The following is an 8,836-nucleotide window of genomic DNA, read 5'->3' on the forward strand; positions in this document are numbered from 1 at the left end:
GGTATTCGTTACTGCGCACGGGCTTTCTCTAGTTGCGGAGAGCGGGGGCTACTCTTCGTTGCGGTGCGTGGCTTCTTATTGCGGTGGCTTCTTTTGTTGCAGAGCACAGGCTCTAGGCACGCAGGCTTCAGTAGTTGTGGCACGCGGGCTCAGTAGTTGTGGCGCATGGGCTTAGTTGCTCCGCGGCATGTAGGATCTTCCCGGACCTGGGTTCACACCTATGTCCCTTGCATTGGCAGGCTGATTCTTAACCACTGCGCCACCAGGGAAGCCCCACATGTGTGGCGACCCACTGTCTCCAATAAAATGTTCAATAGAAGTAGAGAATGTCAGCATCCTTGTTGTATTTCTAACCTCAGAGAGAATGTTTTCAAGGTTTCACCACAAATATGAAATTTGCTGCAGTATTTTGTAGATAATTTGAGAAGTTATGGGTATTACCTTCTTTGGCTAATTTACTAAGAATTTTAAAAATCATGAATGAAAGTTGGAATGTATCAGATACTTTCCCCTGAATTTATTGAATACATTTACCAATTTTCTCATGTCAAATCAACCTTGCATTCCCTAGGATAAATTCAGCTTGGCCGTGGCATATTATTCTTTTCACACCTCGTAAGATTTGGTTGGCTAATATTTTAAGAGTTTGTTTTTGTTTTTGTTTGCGGTACGTGGGCCTCTCACTGTTGTGGCCTCTCCCGCTGCGGAGCACAGGCTCCGGACGCACAGGCTCAGCGGCCATGGCTCACGGGCACAGCCGCCCCGTGGAACGTGGGATCTTCCCAGATCGGGGCACGAACCCGTGTCCCCTGCATCGGCAGGCAGACTCTCAACCACTGCGCCACCAGGGAAGCCCTATATAATTTTTTGAAATATAAAACATGCCTTAATGGAATCAAACTGGAATAAAAAGGTAAATGATCTTAAAACTAATAAAGTGAATCAATAGTCAAGTATTACCCTACAACGAAAGTTCTTGACCCAGATGGCATCAGTGGAGCATGCTAACAAACATTCAAGAAATAAAATTTTAGTCTCACACAAAATCTTGCATAGAAGAGGGAACCTCTGAACACATTTTATGAGGCTAGCACTATTCTGATAACAAACTAACCATGGACAGCATGAAAAAGACATTTAAAAGCACATAATCTTGCTCATGAAAATAAATATAAAATCTTAAAATAGGGCTTCCCTGGTGGCGCAGTGGTTGAGAGTCCGCCTGCTGATGAAGGGACGCGAGTTCATGCCCCGGTCTGGGAAGGTCCCACGTGCCGCAGAGCAGCTGGGCCCGTGAGCCGTGGCCACTGGGCCTGCGCGTCCGGAGCCTGTGCCCCGCAACGGGAGAGGCCACAACAGTGAGAGGCCCACGTACCGCAAAAAAAAAAAAAAAAAAATTATATATATTTTTCTAAATTTTTACAAAGTTGTTTAGAATATGCTTTTATTATCTTCTTAAATTATGCAATAAGTGTAAAGTCATTCCTTGATATAGGTTATGTGTGTCTTCTGTCATTATTTCTTAACCAGTTTTTGCAGTTTTATCAATAACATTAGCTTTTTCCAAGACCTGCCTTCCAAGATTTGTCATTAATCTCTATTGTATGCCTGTTTTCAACTTCATTACATTCATCTCTTCATCATTTCTTCCCTTGTTCTAATTTATCTGAGTTTATTTTTGCTGTACTTTTTCTAACTTCTTGTCATTAGCTTTCAACCTGTCTTCTCTATTATACACATCTAAGGCTATCAATTTCCCTCTAACTACTGCTTTATCCATGTCTTAAAGGTTTTGGTATGTAATATTTTTATCATCATTTATTTCTAAGTATTTTCTAAATCCCATTGTAATTTCTTCCTTAACCTATGGAATTTTTAGAAGTGTATTGCTTAATTTGTAATAATATGGGATATTTTAGGGTTTTTTTGTTTTTGTATTATTTTGACCTATTTTTAGTTTACCATTTCTCTCATCTTTTTAAACCAACTGTTAATACATCTATTGAGTTTTGTTTCATTTTTTGCATACTTTTATTTTTAGAAAAATTTAGTCCTGTTTCATTCTTCTGAAGCATTTTACAGAGCTCCTGTTCTCAAATATATTTTCATTATTGTCTTTCATGTCTTTATACATGGTAGAGATAGTTGCATTATAGTCTGTGTCTGATAATCTTAGCATCTGAAATCTTTCCAGTTTCATTTCCATTGTCTATTTTTCATTGGTTGTTGCTCATGCTGCCTCATTTCCTTGCTATTTTTCATTGTGAGTAGCCCATTTTCCTTGTGTGGGGAATCCTGTGAGATCTAGAATAAAAGTGTATTTCTCTACAGAAAATTGTTTACTTCTGCTAGGGGCTCAAGGACTTACCAGTCATGGGTCACTTTAAACTAAATTTTCTACTTGATTTCCCCCCACCCCAGTTGGTCCTCAAGTTCCCAACATTGGATTATTCATGATCCTTGGTTCATGGCACACAAACTCACCATCCCAAACAAAAAGGAAGACCTTCTGCCACCCATTTCTCTGCTTCCTCCTCTCCAGCGTAACCATCCTTAAGATTCTATGAGAGGCAAATTCTCTTGGCACCCCACGGCACTCTTCTTTCCAGCACAAGCTGAAGGCGTCGGCCAGCAAGCACTTGAGACACCACGTTGCGGGGTGCGGGGGGGACTTTTCCTGGGCCAGTGTGCCCGGGGAAGTGGGAAAGGCTGGAGGAGTTAACCTCCCTCCCTATTTCCTCTCACTCCCAGGTACTTTAAGGAAAGGTGCCTTCCTACTGAGCAACTGTTTTGTAGGAATTTGGAGCCTGGAGCCATCCCCACCTCAGGGTTCTGCACAACAGACGTCCACCCCTGTAGAGTTCTTGAACATGTTTTGTTAGGCTTACTCACAGGTCCGAGATATTCTCTGATAGTGGTAAGGTGTGTGTTGTCCTGTATCCGTTGCTTGACGTTATTGAGCTGGCAGGACATGGGGTGGGGGTGTAACCACGTGGGATAATAGCCTTAGACCAACAACACACCCACTATTGTTCTTCACGTGCTTAGATTTTGAACTTTCCCGTGATAGCAGGTCCTGGTGCTTGGTGTCTGGGCTCCTGGTGTCCACCTCTTGCACCTCGCGAAGGCGGCCCCCTGAGCTGCAGAACAGGGCAGAGGGGACACGGCTCCTGGCGGGCGCTGGGGTCCAGGGCCACGGTACTCCTACTGACCTCGGGCAGGGAAGGAGGAGAGACACAGCAGGCCACGCCAGGTAGAGCGACTGGATTTGGGGTGGGGGCCAGGCTCGGGACGCCAGCTGCAAACGCCAGCAACCCATCGCTTCTCCCCAGGCTAATGCCTTGGCCTCCTGACCGGGCAGTGTGGGCCCAGGCTTGACGTTTCAGAGGCCTCCAGCTGGTGAAGACGGGGCTCCTGATGCACAGAGGAATGAAAGACCTCTCCCGTCTTTGGTGCCTCGAATCTGGACTGACAAAAGTAGATTGTTGCGAGACTCGTGGAGACGCTTTGGCTACTCGTCCTCAATGAAATTTTCTAAACCACAGTGGGTGGCATTGAGTGGGGCTGAGACACGCAACTGGGGAAAAAGTAGGGTTTATTCGGGACTTGAACGCAGGACCTGTCGCAACCTAAGCAAGAACCATACCCCTAGACCGACGAGCCACTTGACCTGCATCCTTTGGCTCTCCCCTATGACGCTGTGACACCCCGGGGGTGGGACCGACAAGGCCAATGAAGTGGCTCGAAGAAGAGATTCCAATTTCAGACCCACCGGGAAGTGTAGAGTTCCAGGACCCATGGGCAGGGAGAAAACCCAGCGCTCCCTGTGCCGACGAAGTAGGCAGCAGACCTTGCGCTCCCCCCAATGCGGTGGTCCCCGCCGCCTCTCCTCCGCGCTCGGACGACAAAGAGCCCCCGGCCAGGAAGGGCGGCAGGCCTTAAGTCCCCGCGCCGCTCTTCGGTCCCTTTGCTGGCCTCCTCTCAGCCGCGAGCGCGCTGGGGACCCGCGAGGCCAAAGCCGGAGAGGAGCTCCTGGCCGCGTGGGGCAGGCGGACTGCTCAAGAGCCGGCGGGGGCGCGCGAAGGGTCCTTGGGCCGCGATCGCCGGGACGCTCGCTTTGGAAAAAGTCGAACCCCCAAGTATTGGTACCCAGTAATTGCTCACCAAACCCCTGCGGAATGCACGGAGGAAACGGCCACCACCGCCTCTGCCTCCCCTCGCTGCTCCCGCTTCTCCCGGCTCCGCTCCCAGCTCCCGCCACGGTGAGATCAAAACCAAGAAAGCGAGCACGTGGGGCCTCCAACCTGCGAGGCTGACTTTGAGAGTCGCTTTGTTCTACCGACTGAATCAGCCGGCCAGCTACGGTCCTGGCCTCGGATGTCCTAGGATGGCCTGGGGCGGGCGGGGGGAACAGCTGATTCAGGGGCTCTGGCTCACTCAGGCCCGGGGGGGGGGGGGGGGGTGGGGCGGGACGCGGCCCCCTAGAGGGAGGCGGGTTAGCTCACCAACCAGACCCCACACCTGGGCGGGTCACGATGCCCCTCCCAGCTCACCAGGGGGAGGAGGAGGAGGTTCCTCCGGTCCTGTTGGGCAGCAAGAGGCCGCTGCCCTCAGAACAGCGAGAGCCGCGTCCAGGAGTCGGGGGTCGGGTTCTGGGGCACGCTCTGCAGTCGATATGTCCTTCCCAGATGTTCAACCATTCCCCCACCCCTCTGGATCCGTGGCGCATTTCTTTGCTCTCTCGTCTGGGAAGCCCCGGGGCCGAGCGCAGGACCCAACACTGAAGTTCTGCCCACGGAAGCCCGGGAGTCTGTCTCTCTCTCTCCCCCTCCCTCTCCCCACCACTAAAACGCAACTTTAAGTAAGAGTAGGGCTCACCTGCGACTTGAGCAGTGATCATCCCGAGCCATAAGACGTGTACTCCTAGAGCAACCAATAATGAACTTTCCTTCGCTGTTTGCCGGAGTCATCTCCTTTGCGCGCCGATCCCACTCTCAGAGGAAGCCGTCTGCATCTCCCTGACGCCTCCACTGGTCGATCTTCCGTCCTCCGCTGAAAACGCTGAAAGGAAAAAGAGAGGGCGCTGCCAGGATTTGAACTCGGGAAATGAGTAGGCCTCGTCGGGGACTTGAACCCGAGACCTCTCACACCCAAGGCGAGAATCATACCCCTAGACCAACGAGCCACCCAACAGTTTCATTCTTTTTTCTCTCAGCCCTTCTACAGGTGACTTATGTGAAGCTTGCCCCGATAGCTCAGTTGTTAGCTTGCGCACCTGTGAATCCGACTCTGTGGGTTCGAAGGTTCGCAGCCGCTGTCAGATTTCAGATCGAGGGTTAGATTATCTGCTCCACGTGCGGCGGGAGCCAGAGGAAGACCGCGCAGCTGCGGCTCTCCGTTCTCGGGAGGCCCCTGAAACCACGGCTTTCCTATTACACATGGAGGCAGGAGACTCGCAGCCCTGTTCCAGGGTGAACAGCTCGCCCGCAAGCGGCCCCACACGGGACCAATCGCGGGTATCTACTCCTGGGCCTCGTGAGGGAGGGAGGCAAAACAGACACTGGAACTACTAAACAGCCCTATATTCCTCTACTTGATCGACACCTACCTGATAGACACCTGGATCAAATTCTCCCTCAACGGAGCAGTGTCTCTGAGCGAGAGGAAGAGGTTAGGTGGAATGGTTCGTTGGTCCAGGGGTATGATTCTCGATTAGGTACAAGAGGGTCAAATTCCTGGAGGAGCCCAGGTTTTCACACTTTCTTGTATTTTAATTGGGGACAGTTTTCCCCGAGGAGGAAAACGCTTCTCGGCCTTAAAGAGCATTGGTTCTTGCCTTGTCCTGAGAGTCTAGAAGCTGCCATGAGAAGCCCCACCCGCTACAAGGAGCAGACAACTCCGAGGGCAGAACCCAGCCCGGATTCCTCCGTGAGTAGGAATTTGTGTGTTTCAGCTCACTGTGCCTCCAACAGGGCACATTTTAGTCGGGAGTGGACAGCTGGGAGCAGAAAACCAACCCACGTGGGACCGGAATCCACAATAGGTGCCAAAAAGCCAAAAAGCCCACCCAACGTGGGGCTCGAACCCACGACCCTGAGATTAACAGTCTCATGCTCTACCAACTGAGCTAGCCAAGCAACTGTGGCCAGTTGACTATGGCCAAGTTTTCAAACTTGACTGGCTGTGGACCATTCCCAAATGACTGGGTGGGGCAGGTCCCGGGGTCAGCGGGGACATGGAGTCCCCTCAGGGCATTCTGTGGGTCTAGACTGCCTGGAATCCTCGGCGTCTACAGGCCAGGAGCAGCTGTGCCGGGTTGGGGGTGAGGCGCCTCACTGACCAACGGACGGACGAACGGCCGGCGGCTCAGCAGCCGCCGGAAACCCTGCAGCGTGGACAGAACTCAGGGCTGACGCGCCCGAGCTGATCCCGGGACTCGCAGCCCCGCGGCCCGAAAATGACAAGGGGCCCACATAGATGTGGTTGCTGAATATCTAGGTTAAAGTCGCGTCTTGGCTCAGGAAGATGTCAGGGTCTGTTCCAGATCATGGACGTTTTCAGCTGCACGCATTGCCCTCAACCCCAACCCCAAAAGTTAGTCTGAGATCCTGGATGGTGCCGGTCGCCGAGTTGAATCCGGTCTTTCTCTGGGCCTTGACACTGCCTGAGGCCCACCTGTTGAGGCCAGGGTCCCCGCACCATCCTGAGGCCAGGGGAGGTGGGTGCGCCAGCTTGAGGTGACGCCAGGGATGTGGGAACCCAGCCTTTTCCTCAGAGTGATGGAACGCAGGCCTGACCCATGGATTCCTCCTGCCCTTGAAATATTTTGCTGAACCCTGACTCTGAGTCCAGCCAGATCACCTGGTGGGAGCAAGCCCTTAGGATCCAGAGCTAGGGGTTGCCAATCTAGGACAAGACTGTTCAGGTTCCTGCCCAAAGGGGTGGGGAGGAGTGTGAGGTGGGGAGGCAAGAGGGGCCCCGGGAACTGGGAGGGGCCTCAGGGAGAAAACCTGGGCTTCCACCAGCCCAGAGTTGCCCTGCTCAGGGAGGTGGCTGGGGTGGCCTGGGGTGGCCTGGGGTGGGCAGACAGGCCAGAAACTCAGGCAGGAGTCTTGAGGCACCGTTCTAAATGCTTTACCAAAAAATTAAGTAACTTAAGATCCCAACCAAATCTTCGAGACATGAGCTGCTACTATCCCCACTTTACAGATGGGTAAACTGAGGCCCTTGAGAGCCCAGGCTTGGTGGGTCCAGATCTGTGAAGTCCAGATGAGGAATAGAGGAGCCTGGTCCTGCAACTCTCCCTCAACCCTAAAAGAACTGCCCAGGATTTGTGTCCTTGACCTTCCACACTTATGGGGAGGCTCAAGACCCCAGACCACAAGCCACTTGGCCGTGGAGATTTCCTAGTTCAGGATCTCTCCAGGAAGCACAGAATTCTCCTGAAACTGAGGTTCAGGGATGGAGTCTGTGCACGGAAGTATGGATGCACGGGTCAGGGACATGGGTCAGCCCACAATGTCCCAAAGTGAGACCTGGACAACGAGGGGAGAGGGCAGGGCTCCAGCTCCAGGAACCCCTCTCTTCACTTTCTCCTGTCTCAACCCCATTGCTCTCCATCATAATGTAAGGCACCTAGAATCAGGGCCCACCATTCCATCCACACCACAAAAGTGTCCTGAGTGCAAGGGAAGGGCTTGTGCAGGATTTGAATCCAGGGCTTCTCACTCCTAAAGCTAGACATATACCCCTAGAAATCCATCAAGGTCAGTTACTTCCCCTGCCTCTCTTCCTTCCTTGGAAGTGGTGTTGCTCCCTGTTAGGTGGGGACTGTATTGTCCACTCTTCTGACAACCATTGGCTGAGCCAGGCCTTGAGCTAAGGCTGGGGATACATTGAGTACCAACTTGCCCACAGAACCACAGTGACGGTAGGACTGTGAATGGCAACAGGGTCTCCTGGATGCTGGGAGGAATCCCTGGAGAGAAGCATCTCAGGGCTGGGGCAGGGAAGGTGGATGCAGCGGGTGTGGGGCTGCCTGCATTTGAGAGGGGACGGTAGAAATTGGCCCCTAAAATAAGAGAGAATCTGGCCCCTGATGCTGGGGTCAGGTTTAATTTTAAACATGTCTATTCCTTATTCCTATACTATCCTCTCTGCCACCTGGGCTCCCAGCCTCCTCTGTCCACCCGTGCAGGGGCCAGGGTGTTGCACAGGGCTCCCCAGGGGGCCCAGCTCTCTCCTGTGGGTCTGAACAGAGCATGTCTGGAAAAGGCCAGGAGGCCACATCTTGGGGTGTCCTATGGGTTATTTTATTTTGTGGATTCCAGGTTGTTCTGGTCTCCACAATGAGATAGTAATATTTACTCATGCTGGGAGCCTAAGAGTATCTGGGTGGAGGCCTCAGTTAAACCCAAAAGTCCAGAGCTGTAAAAGGCAGGTCCAAGGTGTGGTACAGACCACATCTCTGAGATAAGAGCCTCAGGTCAGCAAACCCCCCTGCATCCACAGTGGCAGCAGCCTTAGGGGGGTAAGGGGGTGTTTTAAGAGGAAGGCAGAGCCTGGTGCCCTGGAGGCAGGTAGACCAGGGAGGGTCCTCAGCTCCTTCCACCTAATTCCCATGCCTTGGGAGCCTCCAGAGACCAGGATACAGGTGTGGGTCCCTACCAGGCTTCAGGCTCTGGCCCAGGGCGGTCGGGAGGAGCAGACTGGCTGAGTTCCTTGGGCTCTGGGGTCAGGGCTGCTCTGAGGCCCTTTGCTTGCAGAGACAGAGGCAGCAGTGGAGGAGGCTGAGGGTGGTTTGAAATCCAAGCCTGTTCCTCTGCTAGGAGCAGGA

General features: G+C 52.6%; 1 non-coding gene across 1 annotated transcript; it reads right to left on the reverse strand.

Annotated features, from left to right (window-relative positions):
• Positions 1 to 6,064: 6,064 nt before the first annotated feature.
• On the reverse strand, positions 6,065 to 6,137 carry TRNAN-GUU (transfer RNA asparagine (anticodon GUU)). The gene has a single exon. It is a non-coding gene; the product is annotated as a tRNA-Asn (tRNA).
• Between the last annotated feature and the right edge of the window lie 2,699 nt (positions 6,138 to 8,836).

Source organism: Lipotes vexillifer, unplaced genomic scaffold (assembly GCF_000442215.2).
Source record: "Lipotes vexillifer unplaced genomic scaffold, Lipotes_vexillifer_v1.1 scaffold914, whole genome shotgun sequence".
NCBI classification, from domain to species: domain Eukaryota; kingdom Metazoa; phylum Chordata; class Mammalia; order Artiodactyla; family Lipotidae; genus Lipotes; species Lipotes vexillifer.